This window comes from Peromyscus eremicus, chromosome 1 (assembly GCF_949786415.1).
Source record: "Peromyscus eremicus chromosome 1, PerEre_H2_v1, whole genome shotgun sequence".
NCBI lineage: Eukaryota > Metazoa > Chordata > Mammalia > Rodentia > Cricetidae > Peromyscus > Peromyscus eremicus.
In genome coordinates this window covers 26,611,881-26,629,187 of record NC_081416.1, presented here as the reverse complement: position 1 = coordinate 26,629,187, position 17,307 = coordinate 26,611,881, and positions in this window count along the sequence as shown.

The following is a 17,307-nucleotide window of genomic DNA, read 5'->3' as shown; positions in this document are numbered from 1 at the left end:
GAGCGATAGGTAGGTGGCCAATGCCTGTTGTATGAGGAAGAGTCAGTTTCCTCCAGGAATGAGCTCCCACATAGGTTGTCTAATCATAGGTGGTCAGCCCTAGAAACATGTACATATGGAAAATGCTAAGTGGACAAGAGGAATTGGAGGGAAGAGAAGGGCAGATTTGATGTAGATGCAGTACTCATGTATGAGTTCTCAAAAAATATAAAAATATCATAAATACAAATAAAATAATTATTTTTAAGGGATCAGTGGTGAAAAATCAAGGAAATTATCACTTGTTGTTTCTACAAACACGTCAAAAACACAAATGTGTGGACTCAAGGAACTGAGATAAACTCAAGCAGACTTAACTCAAAGAAACCATCAATAAGACACAACATGGCTAAACCTCAAACACCTAAAGACAAAAAGAAAACCTAAAAACCAACCAAAGAAAATAAAACGTTATCCATATTTTTAAAAAAACACAATTTTGAATGATATAGATTTCTCATCAGGATCAATGAAGTAAGCACGCTTCCTTGGCACATTTTCTTAAGTATAAAAATAAAGGAACTAACAATCCAAAATTTTATAACCAGCAAATCTGCCTCTCTGGAAAGATGAGGAAATTAAGAAACTCTAAAGAAAATATAACCTCCAGCAATAAATTGCCATCATTAAATCTATGATAAAAACAATGGCTAAAGTAAGCATAGACCCTGAAATCAGATCACCTGAGTTCAAAATCCAACTCTACCCTTTACCAGCTGTGAAAACTTGCTGGGAGTGCCTAACCTCTCCAGGTTTCAGTTTCTTCCTAATAAAAAAGGAATATAATAGTGTTTATAAGGGTTATTATGAGTTAATGTACCTAAAACTCTCTGAATAGTACCTGCCATTAAGCCAAGTAGAGGCACTGGGACCGGGTCCTGTGCTCAGTGCATGAGTTGGCTGTTTGAAACCTGGGGCTTATGCAGGGACGCTTGGCTCAGCCTGGGAGGAGGGGACTGGACCTACCTGGACTGAGTCTACCAGGTTGATCTCAATCCTCCGGAAGGCTTTGCCCTGGAGGAGGTGGGAATGGGGGGTGGGCTAGAGTGAAGGGGAGGGGGGCAGGAGGGGGGAAAACAAGGGAATCCGTGGCTGATATGTAGAAATAAATTATATTGTAAAATAAAATTTAAGAAAAAAGGGAAAAAATAGCTTTTGAAACTAAAAAAAAAAAAAAGAAAAAGAAAAAAATTATACTTCCCAATATACCAGATTCAACAAAGAAATCAATGTAAACAGGTGTGCTTATACTGAAAACTCATTGCTTTCTGTAGCCAATCTATATCTATTTAAGACAACCAGTAATCTTAGTAAGATATACTATGGTCTCACAGTCACCAGTCAACTAAATATATTTTTTCCTATTTGGTTCCACCTCATTTCGTCTCTGAGTATATGAACCAAGTGAGATATGAGAATTATGGGCACAAATCAAATGTGTAGTGATTTACACTGGATTCTGTTTCCATGAGTTAAGGATTTCTATGCAATAAATAAATAAATAAATAAATAAATAAATAAATAAATAAAGCCAAGTAGAAAGAGTAAGTGGTCTGTTTTGTGATGACCTAAATTCATCCCAAAAGCATTCAGACAAGAAAGTAATTTTGACCCTCTGTGTAAAATTAAGAGATGAAATCCCACCCTTTTAGTATCTACCAATGTGAGCTGCCAAGAGCGTTGTAATAGAGCCATCGGTGTGTCACTGCATTCTGTAGCCTGCTGCACACTGCCTCCCCAATAAATCATTTCTAAAAGATGAGTAAAATCTCACACATACTGTTCGTAAGGATTTTTCCATAGGAGCTGGTTTTAGCTGCATGCACATGTCAGAGATTAGCACATTGCTTTCATGGCAAACAGATCGGTTTATCTCATCAAAGCATCTGACTCAGCATGTGCTTTGAAATTTTTGTAAGCCTCGATTTAAAAGAATCCCATGACTAAAGGGGTCTACGCTAGGGTTTCTTACAGTTGTTGTAAATCAAAACATAAGAACATGCTTTGGGAGATAGTATTTATTTTTTGTTTTGTTTTGTTTTAGCCGAGTTTAAAACAATCTGTTAAGATACCTCTTAAACTCTGGGCTTAGAGTAGGCCCTATTTGGGGATATTATTACTCAGCATATAAACAAAGTGTACCAAGATAAACTATATGAGATTTCATAATTCCTAGTGACTAAAGAACAACAGCTGGCTATTATGTCAGCTTCAGCCAGGCATGGAGGCTCACGGCAGTAATTCCTGCGAAGTCTGAAGCAACAGGATTGCCACAAAACTCAGGCCAGCCTGGGCTAACAGAGTAAGATCTTGTCTCAAAAAATTTTTTTCATCTTCTTCTCTATTTGTAGTTTCTTTTTTATCATTTATAATGGCTGAGCTTATTTTGGAAGGCAGATGTGGAACAGATTATGAAAACCATGCATTATTCTATCTCCTTTATTCAGCCATGTAGCAAGATCTTGACAATCCAAAGAAATTATTCTATATTCATCAGACTTCATGCATCATAGAAAACAGAAATCTGAATGCCTGATACATCTTCCCTCAACTCATACCTAATTAGTATATTGGCAATGTATTTTAGATTCCCTCCATAGTCCCAATGTTAACAGACTACTCCTATCCTACTCCTAGCAGAAACTCAAATTCTACTGGAAATGCTGGCAGCTGCACATTCTCATTACATTTGCTGGTTACCTATGATCTGACAAGCCAGTTATAAGCTGTGGAGAACAGTAGGAATGGAATTACAGGCACCTCCTCTTATTCATAAGTGCTCTCGGGGTTCAAAGTAAGCCTAAGAAGAAACGCCTCTCCAGAGCTAAGAATGCCTATTCTAGTGTGGTGGAAGCCTCACAGATCTAAAGGAGAATTAGATGTAAACAAACAAACAAACAAACAAAAAACAGCTAGAGTTCTTCTAGCTGAGGCTGTGTGTGCACTGAAAATTGTTTTCATGCAGAATAAACTAAAGGGAGCAAAGCCAAAGTAGTTGAAAGGAGAAAACAAGGGGCACTCCAGCCTCTGTAGTTTTGACAGTGTGGTCTCAGTCACACAGCAAGGTTTAACTTTTGTCTCCACCGTGTATTAGGTGTACAATATCAGCTACGCTGAAACCTTATTCAACTCTAATGATAGTTTCATTCTTACAGGATGGTTTGTGATGATTGAAAGAGCTAGAAAGCCTAGACTAGGGCTGCTAAACCATTCCGGCACTTCTGTCATTAAAGTCCTTACTAGTATCAAGAGAGATTTACGATAAAGTTGGAAAGCAACAGTTACTAAAATGCACTGTGCCTGCCACTGTTCTGTGCTGTGCTAAACACTCAATATGTAATTATATAAAAATATGTAGGTAAAAGTGGCAAGAGGTAAATATCCCATGCAGAAAAACTCCAAATTTTTATACAGATATTCTACTTTCATGGGAAAAACACAAACCCTTAGTCCTTGAATATGTAGTGATTTTCTTCAAGAAATACCATATGGAAGGGGTGGGGAGACAATAGGTTTACAATATTAAATTGCCCCGAAGTGTTTATCTTTATACCCATAGATTACTGCATCTCTCAATCCTCATTGGAAGCTTCTTTTTCCAGTAGATGTTGATTGAAAAAGAGACCCACAAGTAGTTAATGTGATAAAGAGACTGTGGAATGCTTAGCCTTAAATGGGGCGTCCATATCACACCCTCCTCCCCAGGCTCAAGGATAATCACAGAAGAGGAGACAAACCGATAGTTAGAGCCAAAGATAATAGACATCTGTAGCAAAACAATTCTCTGGATATGACAGGGCCACTGCACACACGAACTCACAGTGAGTGTGACTGCATGCACAAGACTGCACACACGAACTCACAGTGAGTGTGACTACTTGCATAAAACTGCACAAGGTCAAGCCAGACAAAATATCAGCATGGATAGGGGAAGCAGTCATGAAGCCCCACCCCTAGCTGAGGAGCTGTTGACAATAGATGACTGTTGGAAGACTAGGAGTCAATTTTCTTTAGGGATCCAGGCCCTGAACGGCTACCTATGCACCAGTACACAGCACTATATACACGCACATACTGGGAGCAATAAGTGGACTCAGAGCTTTTAAAAATTAAAAAGGGGCACATGAAGTTGGGAGGAGAAAATGATGGGTTTGGATAGGGAAGGAAATGGGTGAATTTAACAAAAACACATCTGCAGGTGTAAAATTCTCAAACAACTTTTTAAGGCAAGCAGGGAGCCTCATGTGTGCAACTAATGCTAAGGCAGAGACACATAGATCGAATGGGTTCACTGGCCAACCAGTCCAGGGAGGTGAACTCCAGGTTAAGTTAGAGACCTTGTCTTAGAAAATAAGGTAGAGAGCAACAGAGAAAAAGACACAACATTGACTTCTGATCTTCGTATGGACAATTTGGATGAATGGACCAGCACACACATATACAAACAAATGCATACACACACACACACAAACACACACACACACACACACACACACACACACACACACACACACACAAGAAAGTATGAAAAACTGCCATAATGAAGGAAAGTCTAAGGAGATGGGATCAATATATATACTGGGATAGAAAACCTGAAACAATTTTAAAAATTAGGTTAAAAACCAAAGCAATCTGAATAAGTTATAATTTTTAGTTAGTAATGGTAACTGAATATTGGTTCTTTGTATTAAATGTACCATACTAGTATAAGATTACAGCAATAGTCATTACTGAATATGTTATGCATGGAAACTCAATATCTTTGTATTATTTTTGTACATCTAAAACAGATCTAGGAAACAAAGTTTAATTTTAAAAAGATAGAGACTTGGTCCATAAGAATACATAAAAGGGGGTACATGAATAAATTATTAAATTATAGACAGATTTAGTGTGCTAAGAGTGGAAACACATGCAATGTGCAGAACCTGCACAGCAGGCAGAGGGAGGATGCTATTCCAGAACATGGTCTATCAAGGAGTTATGGGCAAATCATCATCTGAACTGCAGTTTTCAGAAACAAATCAGGAGATGTAGGAAGCTGGTCCCATAAGCAGCAAGAATGCCCAGGTAAAGACCTGGAAGCTTCAGCAATCCCTTCTTAGCTACAGGGGATACTATCCAAACTTCCCAGTAGAAGTCCAACATCTAATGGTACTGAACCCCACATATACCATACATGCTACATTTTTTTCTTAACTGTTGATCTCTGTAAATAGAATGACTTGTTCTTTTCTTGCCTTGAGAATTTTCACCTTTTCACTTAAAGCCGGCATTTTCTGGCTACTCTTTGGTATATGCAAAGTGTCTACATCTTTACTGTCAAATTTAATAGCCATCATTAATTAAAATAGAGATTACTTGGACACAGGTACTGCAATGCTTCAGTAGCTAAACTAATAACCAAGGTGACCACTGAATGATTTGTGGATGAGTAGTATGTCGAGCCTTGATATTCTGGGCAAAGCAATGGTTCGTTTGGCAGGTAGAATGAATTTGTATGCTAGAAGATTTCATCATGCAACATAGAGTAGCACATGCTTACAATCTGTAGATTATTTGGGGGTTTTCTGTTTAACATTTCAGGCCATGGTGGATGACAACAGAAATCATAAAAAGTAAGAATGCCATGAAGTGATTAAGAGTTAGAGAAGAAGAGACAAGACAGGAAACATAAGAGCAACAAGGATCCAGATCAGAAACCACTCAGTTGGGAAACTAAAGACTGCACCTCTCACAGCCAGAGAGAAGTAGAATCCTTCAAAGATGTGTTCAAAGGAGATGTGGAACAAAACAGCAGGAAATGCTCCCAACCACCTCACTCTCTTTAAATTATGTCTGTCATCATTCTGCTTCTAGGAAGGACAGCTGGAACCTACCAGGCCTGTCCTACTCTTAATTCATTGATCAGTTCTGAGGCCAGAGATACGGCTCAGACCTTAAACCAGTGGTTCTCAACCTTCCTGATGCTGTGACCCTTTACTACAGTTCCCCATGTTGTGGTGGCCCCCACCCATAAAATTATTTTTGTTGCTACTTCATAACTGTGATTTTGCCAATGTTACGAACCGTAATATAAATATTTCATGTGCAGGATATCTGATATTTGACCCTTGTGAAAGGGTTGTTCAACCTCCAAAGAGCTCTTGACCCACAGGTCGAGAGCCACTGATTTAGATGACTCCTGGCCAGTCTCAGCCTGTGTGTAATTCATGCAAATCTTTAGTGGGGAAAGAAGGTATTGGACTAGAGAGACAGGTGGAAATGTACTTTTATAGTCACCCAGAAAGGAGTTGTGTGGTTTGAATAAAAATGGCTCCCAGAGGTTCATAGGGAGTGACATTATTTAAAAGGATCAGGATGTGTGGCCTTGTTATAGGAAGTGTGTCACTGGGAGTAGGTTTTGGGGTTTCAAATGCCCAAGCCAGGCCTGTGGCTCCCTCTCTTCCTGCTGCCTGTGGATCTGGATGTAGAACTCACAGCTATTTCTCCAGTACCATGTCTGCCTGTATGTCCCCATGCTTCCTACCATAATGATAGTGAACTAAACCTCTGAACTATAAGCCAGACACAATTAAACTTCTCCTCATAAGAGTTGCCATTGTCATATTGTCTCTTCACAGCAATAGGACATTGACTCAGACAAAGGGCCTTGAGGCTTGGGCTCTACATTGGACACAAGTCAGCAGCCCCTAAAGACTAGTAAATTTGCAATTTTCTATCACCCAGAGGACAAGTACATTTTCCCATTAAGAACAGCAGCATAAGGTAACAAGGTTAATTATGCATATTTAAATACAAATTTGTGAAATGAAGAGTAAAATTTATCTAATAAATACTATTTACAAAGGCAGGAATACGCAGGAAGGCTATGTGCTGAACCATGGCATAGTCCCATCCACACAACCATCTCATGTGTACCATTTTTATTACCCAAATCTTATTAGGATAAAACAAACATGACTTAAAATTGGCTATCTTAACTATTTATAGGTGTGCAATTCACTAAGTACATCCATTTTGTTGTGAAATCACCATTATAATCCATCTGCAAAATTTTTCTTCTTACAAAAACGAAAACTCTAGTCTACACCAACTATACCATGGCTCCCTTTTCTCCTCTCCTCTCCTCCAAGCCCATGTATGAATGCATGAGTACCCACACACGTGTGTGTATGTGTATACATGTGTGCATGCATGCATGTGTGAGTGTTACTAGCAGCCATTTTAATGAGTATGAGCTGATAACCAGTTTTAAAATTTGTAAATTTTACAGAAATGTCTACTCAAGTCATTTGCCCATTTTCTAGTTGGATTCTTTGGTTTCGTAATTAAGTTTTACTTCTCCTTTATATCTCTACTGTATGAAATTTTTATACATCACATACATGGACTAATCCTGCCCTTGCCGTCTGTGACTGTTTTATTTAGCTAGAAAATATTTCAAGCTTCCACTTTGTAGCATATGTGAACTCCCCTTCTGTTTCTAAGGCTGAGTGATACTACATTGTATGCATATGACATTTAGCTTTGCTCTGCATTCCTTGAGCAACTAGACTAGTTCCAAATTTTACCAATTGTGAATAACCCTTTCCCTGAATGTAGGCATATAAATACCTTTTCAAGGATATGCTTTCCATAAAATGTACATATCATAAAGAGGACTTACTAGATCCTGTGGTGATTCTAGTTTTGTATTTTAAGAAACTTCCACAATGCTTTCTAAAGCAATTGTGCCATTTTATCAACTAAGTGTAAGAGTTTCAATTTCTCTGTAAACTTGGAAATATTTTAGAGTTGGTTGCTTGGTTATGTGTATGAGTGCGTGTGTGTGTGTGTGTGTGTGTGTGTGTGTGTGTGTGTGTGTGTGTGTGTGTTTTACCATCGTAAGAAGTATGAGGTGATAACCAGTTTTAATTTGTAATTTGTAAATTTTTGAAGAAATGTCTATTCAGTTCATTTGCCCATTTCCTAGTTGGATTCTTTGGTTTTGTCATTAAGTTTTATTTTTCTATAGTCTCAGTGTTAATTTCCTGAGATATGTAAATATTTATAAATATTTTCTCCCATTCTACTGGTTGCCTTTTAACTATATTAATAGAGTTCTTCGATGCAGAAAAAAATAAAAGTATTATGAAACCCAACTTGTCTAGTGCTTCTTTAGTTATTTAATTCTTTGGTATCATATCCAAGAAATCATTGCCAAATCAAGCATCATGAAGATTTCCCTTTATATTGTAAGAACTTAATCATTTGAGGTATTTTCTTTCCTATTATATTTTATTAACCCTTTTTTGGAGTTTTGTTTCTGTTTTTATTTTTTGAGAAGGGGACTCTCTGCAGCCCGGTATGACCTAGAGTTCACTATGTAGACTAAGCTAGCCTCAGTTTCACAGAGATCCTCCAGCTGTTTTGAGTAATGTCATTAAAAGCTTGTGCCACCATGCCTGGCTTTTTATTAATTCTTTAGTTAACATGCAAAATAATGGGTTTCATTATGTCACATTCATACAGATACATCATGTACTTTATTCTTATTCATCCTCTCTCCCATTGTCTTCCTCCATCTTCCCTGATCCTTTTTTGCCTATTAACTTCTCTTTCTAGAGTCCCCTACTGTTTTCATGTCACATGCATTCACCTGCACTCTCTTGTCCCTCCCATCTTAAGATCCCCATCTCCCACATTCCTAATATCTCAAGGTCACTTTTCTACTTTCATGAGCTATATGACATGGTCACATGTATGTGTATACACACACACATATTTGCACATATGAGAGAAAATATGGGCATTTGTCTTTCTGAGTCTGGGTTATTTTGCTTGACATAATGACCTTCATTCACATCCATTTTCCTGCAAACATCATGGTTTCATTTTTCTTCACAGATAAACAATATTCCATTGGACATATGTGCCATAATCTATACATTCATCTGTTGATGGTTATCTAGTCTGGCCCCATCTTGGCTATTTCAGAGAGTAATGTAAAACATATGAATCCACAAGTATCTCGGTGGTATGCTGACATAAAATACTTCAGGTATACACTCAAGAGTGATACAGATGGAACATACTGTAGTTTTTAGTTTTTTAGGAACCTCTACGTTAACTCTCACAATAATTTACCAGTTTACACTTCCCAGCAACTGGCATGTCTAGAGTCCTTGATTTGGATCACAGTTACCAACACTGTAAGCTTTCATTTCTCTAAGATTCTATGAAATGTTAGAACTGATCACAGATAAGAGAATAAAATAAATAAATGCAAGCACTTGACTGCTCCTGGTGGCTTGTTTATTCTCTGAACCAGGAGCCATCTAAAAGTTCGTAATGTGGATATTCCCATCTATATATTGACTGGAAAAGTTGAATGCAAGCTTAAAGGATTCTTCCAGTTATTTGATGGATTTGCACTTGTGAAGCTATTACTCTTGAAACAATTAATACCTGGTGCAATTAGTTCCATTGCACCAGATGTGAAGTATGCTCTTTACTCAGTGATTTTTGTTTAAGTGTTTCTAATCATTGCTATCAGGATACAGCAGAGAAGACTTTATGATAATTCTTATCTGTAAAGTCCTATAACTAAATATTTTATTTTATAAGTATTTAAAATATTTATAAGTATATTTTTATTTTTTTTATTTTATTTTATTTTATTTTTTGGTTTTTCGAGACAGGGTTTCTTTCTGTGTAGTTTTGCGCCTTTCCTGGATCTCGCTCTGTAGACCAGGCTAGCCTCGAACTCACAAAGATCCGCCTGCCTCTTCCCGAGTGCTGGGATTAAAGGCGTGCTCGAAAAGCTACCACTTTTGTTCGCATGAGAACCAAATCCCAAATAATAGTAACAGAGCTGGGTATATATCAGTAGTAGGGTACTTGCTTAACATGTACCAACTTCTGGGCTTGATTCCCACTCTGTAAGAAAAAGACTTATACCATATATTATTTTTTAATCTATGTTATGTTACTATAACAAACTGCCTGAGAGTGTATACATTTTTAAGAAAATGGAGTATTATTTAGTTCACAATTTTAAAAACTGAAAGTCTAATAACAGCAACTCTACCTGTTCAGCTTTTTAGTAAGGGACATTGCAGATTAGATTACAGAGAAGGATTGTGAGCAAGAGTGGCTAGTAAACATGTAGTTATAAGAACCCAGTCTTCCAGGAATTAATCCAGCCCTGAAAGACATAATCCAACCCCCCAGAATGGATGTTGAACCCCTTTAAATCAGAAAGCACTCATGACCCGATTACTCCTATTAGAGCCCACTTCTTAAAGGTCCTATCATCTGTCAGACTAAGTTTCTAGCATGTGGAATTGTGGGGAACAAATTGCTGAAACTATATGATATTGGATTAATATTATATATTTAATTTATATTATATATGTTAGTAGCTGGTTATACACAAAAGTTGAAATACCAAATCAACACAAAATCACATGGCCATTAAAATATGAATGGATTTAAAATAGAAAAATTTTAGAAGTACAGATTTTATTTTATCATAGTTCTTTGAAGGAAACAGTCAATATTAATTCTGTCTGCCTCCAACTCTGCTATTAACTAGCTCTATGAACTCTGTAAGGCACAGTGACATTCATACTAAGCGGAAGGATCAGAAAAATCTAGATTTTTTTTTTTTTTTAGCTAATAGCAGAACATTTATTTACACATGGTAGTAATACAATGTGTGAAACAATGAACGTCCTCCATTCCTGACTCTGATCACATTATTGCCAGGCACCCATTCCTACAAATAGTACTAACCATGGACAATTTAAGAAAATTTACTCTTGTGTTTGAAAAGGCTTCTGTCAGTATACAATGAATCAACTCAAATTTCAGTCTCCATCTCAGAGAAGTTTTCCTCCCTTTTCCCACTTTCAAATTGCCCCACATTCCTTAATTCATCACATGATAGCATCTAATTAGAGGTTGGTACGTTATAGATTACCTCCTCATTTTAGAGCTCAGCCATCTGGTTGACCTGCTTTCCTTACTTCATAATTCTACAATATAGAATATACAATATAGCTGATATCACTACTTGTAACATGAATTGCTAAACAGTCTTAATAAAAAAAAAACAGAGCCAGATATTAGAGTGAATTCTGAAAGAGCAGAGAAGCAGAACAAGCCCCAACCAACCTCACCTCAACAACTCCTCACCTGATCCTGTTTTCATGAATCCTCAGGCTGAAAGCTTCTGAGTCCTTACCCGAATGGGATCTCAGCTGAACTGCTTAAAAGCCTAAAAGCTTAAAAGCCCTAGTTCCTGGTCCTCACACCTTATATACCTTTCTGCTTCCTGCCATCACTTCCTGGGATTAAAGGTGTATGTCTTTCCCAAGCAAGACATGAGATCTCAAGTCCTGGGATTAAAGGTGTTTTTAATCCTGCCTGGCTCTGTTCCCAGTGTGGCCTTGAACTCACAGAGACGCAGACGGATCTCTGCCTCCCTAGTGATAGGATTAAAGATGTGTGCCATCACTGACTGGCCTCTATGTCTAATCTAGTGGCTGTTCTGTTCTCTGACCCCAGATAAAGTTTTATTAGGGTACACAATATATTGGGGAACACTCATGTTATCTGCAGAGTTTTGTCTAGTCTTGGCTTTGGAGTATAAGTCCATGCTCCTCAAATTTCCAAGCACAATAGTCATACAGCTCAATAAATAAATGGTTTATGCATGGTGACAGGTATGGTTCTATTTGGAGCCTTCTACATGTTGACATCCAGTTATGCCAGCACCATTTGTTGAAGATGCTTTCTTTTTTCCATTGTACAGTTTTGGCTTCTTTGTCAAAAATTATATGTTCATAGGTATGCAGATTAATGTCAGGGTCTTCAATTTGATTCCATTGGTCCACATGTCAGTTTTTATGCCAGTACCAAGCTGCTTTTATTACTGTAGCTCTATAGAAGAGCTTGAGGTCAGGGATCGTAATGCCTGCAGAGGTTGTTTTATTGTACAGGATTCTTTTGGCTATCCTGGGTTTTTTGTTTTTCCATATGAAGTTGAGTATTGTTCTTTCCAGGTCTGTGAAGAATTGTGTTGGTATTTTGATGGGGATTGCATTGAATCTGTAGATTGCTTTTGGTAGGATTGCCATTGGACTCTTTGCTCAGCCTGGGAGGAGGGGACTGGACCTGCCTCAACCCAATCTACCAGGTTGAGCTGAATCCCCAGGGGAGTCCTTGTCCTGGAGGAGATGGGAATGGGAGGTGGGTTGGGGGGAGGGTGGGAGTCAGGAGGAGGGAGGGCAAGGGAATCCATGGCTGATATGTAAAATTAAATTAAATTATAAAATAAAAAATGACAGAAATGATTTAAGTGAATGACTATGAAAGAATTCTCTGTAAAGAATACAGTAGAAGTCAATACATGCATGAAACAATATCACTAATCGTCAGGGAAATGCAGTCAAACACTGGGTGAACTGCACTGAAGAGACAGCTATGCTCCGTGTTCACTGCAGAACTATTTGCAACAACCAAGATGTGTCAAGCCACATGTCCATCCGTGGATGCAAGAATGAAGAAAATGTGCTAAATATATAAAATAGAATGTTATTCTGCCATAAATATATAAAATGAATCATTTGTGGCAACATAGATGAAACGGGAAAATATTGTACTAAGTGAAATAAGTCAGACACAGAAAGCCAATTGTTTTCACGCATATGTGGAGGCTGCAGGGATGCAGTTAAATAGAAGGAATAATTTCTAAAAATCTGTAGCACACAGATAAAGCTGATTGGCCACAATTAATGGAATATTTGAAAATAGCTAATGGAGAAGATGTTAAATATCCCTAATACGAAGTAATGCTTTATGTCTCAGGTGATAAATATGCCAATTACCTTCATCTGCTCATTATACATTGTATACATGTACTGAAATACCACACTGTGCTCCATAAATATGCATAATAACACATTTTAAGTTAAAATATATTAATATGAATTATAATAAAATAATGAAAACAATTAAAATGTAATGTTAAAAAGAAACACAAGTCTTAGAAAACATGAGAGAATATCTGATTCACTGTCCCAGTCATACTCAATAGTGTCAGCAACCATCTGTAGACACATGACTCAATCCATTAAGATGTTTGAAAGGAACTGTGAATTGAGTATTATGTGATTAAGTTCCAAATTCATGATTTTAATTTGCAAAAATCTAGCCTTCTTTCAGTGTTGCTTAGATCAATAGGTAGCTCTACTACCTGCCTAGCTACTTAAGCCAGAAATGTAGACTTCCTGCTTGAAAGCACCCTTTCTTGGCCTATGTCAACAATCAAGTCTTGTGCTTTACTCTAAGCAGCTCACAAATCGACCCCTTCTGTCTTCCTTCCTTGTAACCATCCTAGTCCAAACCGCTATTATTGTCTCTCACTTGAGTTTCTACAGCAGCTCCCTAGTTGGTTAGCCTCTGTCCACTCAGGCTTTCTCCTAACCAAGGATTTCCAGCACACCACTACACCCACACATACCCTACACACACACACACACACACACACACACACACACACACACACACACACACACTCATACACATTCACACTTATACACACCTCTTCTGGATGGCTTCCTCTTCCTTTAAAGTGAAAATGAAGTCAGTAAGTGCCTGTCAGGGCTGCAGCATCCAGCCCCCACTTGCCTCTGCAGCCTCATTCTAAACACTCTGCTTCACTTTCTACTCTCCAGAAACCTGGTCTGGGATAGTCAGCCACTGGTTAAGTCTTACTATTACCTACTGCAAGCTCTTCCACTCTGAGAAGTTCATCTCCAGGAAAAAAGATGCTACCAATTGCTGTGATCAGTTGCACTAGCCCATTAGCAACGAGATCATTGATCTGGTCTATTTTCCTAGTTACTCAGTGCACAAGATTTTCTCATTTTCCACAGCTTTGATGGAGAAGCCACCTCTTTGTGAACTCTGTGCAGATGGACTATGTCTCTAATGATAACAAACAACAACAACAAAACCAAAAAAAAATCAAACTGAAATTCTCTGTTTACTCAAATGCTCATGGTTCTACTGCCGTATTAAAATTTTGTAACCTACTTTTCACCACTCACACTACCATGAAATACTCTGGCTGTGCCCTGCATATATGTTATAGCTATTAGCTTGATGTTCTTGTGGGACTCCTAGCAGTGGCAGTGGGTATATCTCTGACTATTTTGCCTGCTCTTGGGACTCTTTTTCTCTTATTGGGTTGTCTATTGGGTTCAGCCTCTATATGAGGGCTTTAGCCTTGTCTTACTGTGTCTTGTTTTGTTCTGTTTGGATGTTATCTCTTGGAGGCCTGTTCTTTTCTGATGAGGAAACAGAGGGGGATTGGATCGGGGGAGAGAAGAGCTAGGAGGAGGTGGAACTATGGTTGGGATGCATTGTATGAGAGAAGAATCTATTTTCAAGAAAAAAAAAGATATTAGATTACAAAGTCATCTAAGGATATCTGTTCTAAAAATCCCAATGCTGAGCCTCTAATCTTCAGTTGTTTTACTTATTTTGTTTTGGGGTTTTTTTTGTTTTTTGGGGTTTGTTTGTTTGTTTGTTTGTTTGTTTTGCTAGATTGTGTACTCTACCATGTTTTCCCCTAGATTCAATAAATTTCTGAGTGGTTGATATGGCAGATTTTCAGACCAAGCTGGTGTCCTATTCCTAAATTCATTTCCATCTGGAAATATGTGGCCCTGTCACCTCTGCTGGGAACTCCTTCTATGGACATCTCCCTGTACCAGAGTCCATCAGTGCTTTCTTTGACTTAGCCAATCAGATGGTGATATGTGGTCCTAGCCACAGCATACACATAGCTTTCTGCCCTCTGTACTCTGGTAAAATGATAATCTAAAACGTCACCATCTCGACAAAATGCAGCATCCATTCTTTAAAGCTAATTGGTGCTCCATTGGCTTCAGGATTGGCATGAGTTAGCAGCCTCCACCATGGTACCTGGTAGAGCTGTGTACAGTGAGCAACACCACAGCCATTGATGCAGCCTCGCTCATCTAAACCAATGTTTAGCCTGAAATACACCAAGTATTCCTATTCCTCCAGTCATTAGAATATAGGCCAGGGAGAGAGTTATCTGAGACCTGTCACTATCCTTGAAAATAATAATGAAGAGAGTTGAAGTGAGGAAAGAGAGGAATACTAATCATTATTTTCAGCTCTGCAGATTATGTACTCCCAGAACTTCAGCTTGTAAGGAAGCTTGTTGATTAGATGATCTTCACTCAGCTGTGATTATGTCTTTTTTTCCATTTGTGGCTGTAAGACTTCTTCAAGCTGCAAACTGAAGGCTTCATGAGAAAATAAATTGAGCTGAATCGATGTATTAAATATGAAATTGAATGATGGTAATACAGCCAGATACCTTTTGGTGACTGTAAGCCCAAAAAAGTACTCATATGCAGATTAATTTTCAGTAAAAGAAATACTTTCTGTTTGAGAATTTGAGTTCAAGCTATATATCACTTATTAAATAGGTAACCCTCGGGAAAAATTCATCCAGCAGCAGCATTACAATAGCAATCATACCTGGTTTTAGTCTCAAGGCTATGGACAAACATTCAAGTCTTATATGAGACATTGTAATATATTAGCAAAATTTAAAGGCTTTTCTACAAAGGCCATAAAATACATGATATATGGGTAATTCTCGGGAGGGAGAAGCTTTGCAATTTTCCCCACAAAGTTTAATTTTATATTGCTTAATATACTAGTCAGAATTATCCAGAAGACACCATTAAGAAATGAAAGATAGAGATATATGAGAGGATATCTGTTAGTTGAATCAACTTGCACAATTACAGGGGCTAAGTTCCCCAACAGACTGCCTACAAACTAAGGATCCACAGAAGCTTGCCTCAGTAAAGTCCAAAGGCCTAACAGACAGGGAATCCAGTGACACTGACTCTCAATCTAAAATCCGAAGCCCGTGGCCTGAGAATCTGGTGTGGGGAGGAGGCAGAGGAATACCACTTGTACAAGTCTCAGAGTACAAAGAGAACTTGCAGTTTATGTCTAAGGGCAGGAGTGGACCAAGCTCCAGAAGAGACAGAAAGTAAGGCGATTCACCTTTCATCTGTGGCTCTGTTCAATCAGATATCTCAGTTGAGTGGCGGTGCCCACCAACACAGATCTTCCCCACTCACTGGACCGATTCAAGTACTAGCCTCCTCCAGAAATGCTGCCACAGGTATATCCAGAAATAATGCTTCCCAGTTATCTGAGTATCCTTCAGTTCATTCAGCTTGGCTCCTGTCTTAGTGTTTCTGTTGCTTCAACAAAAAACCGTTACCAAAAAGTAGCTTGGAGAGGAGAGGATTTGACTTGCATTCCCAGATCATAGTCCATCACTGGAGGAAGTCAGAACAGGAACTCAAGCAGAACTAGAACCTAGAGGCAGGAGCTGACGCAGAGGTCGTGAGTGGAGTTGCTAACTGCCTTGGTTCACATGGTGTGCTCAGCCTGCTTTCTTACAGGACCCAGGACAACCAGCCCAGAGATGGCACAGCTCACTGTGGGCTGGGTCCTCCCCCATTGATCACTAATTGAGAAAATGCTTTACAGCTGGATTTCATGGAGGCATTTCCTCACCTGAGTCTCCTTCCTCTCTGATGACTCTAACTTGTGTCAAGCTGACACACAAAACAAGCCAGTACATCTCCTAAAATTAACCATTATATTCAATCAAATATCACACTGAATATTTGTGAAACATTGTCTAAGAATCAAGTACTATGAAAGAAATTTCTATTCTGTATCATTCAATAATATTATATATTTTAAAAAGTATGTCCCTTTACAGATGATTAAGCTAAGCTTTGGGGGTGGGGGCAAGCACCTTCTCCAATGCTGTGAGATAGATAATAGGGACAAAGATGGAGTGTAGCCTCAACTTTCTTGATTTAAAAACCCATTGATGTCGCTGGTTATTGTTCTTAGATATTATCTTTAAGACTTATTTATAGCCTGGCGGTAGTGGTGCATGCCTTTAATCCCAGGACTTGGGAGACAGAACCAGGTGGCTCTCTGTGAGTTCGAAGCCAGCCTGGTCTACAAAGAGAGATCCAGGACAGGCACCAAAACTACACGGAGAAACCCGGTCTCAAAAAAAAAAAAAAAAGACTTATTTATTTTTATTTTATGCACTTTTGTGTTTTGCCTACATGTATGTCTGTGACCATATGTGTGCATTACCTGCAGAGGCCAGAACAGAGTGTCGGATCCCCTGGA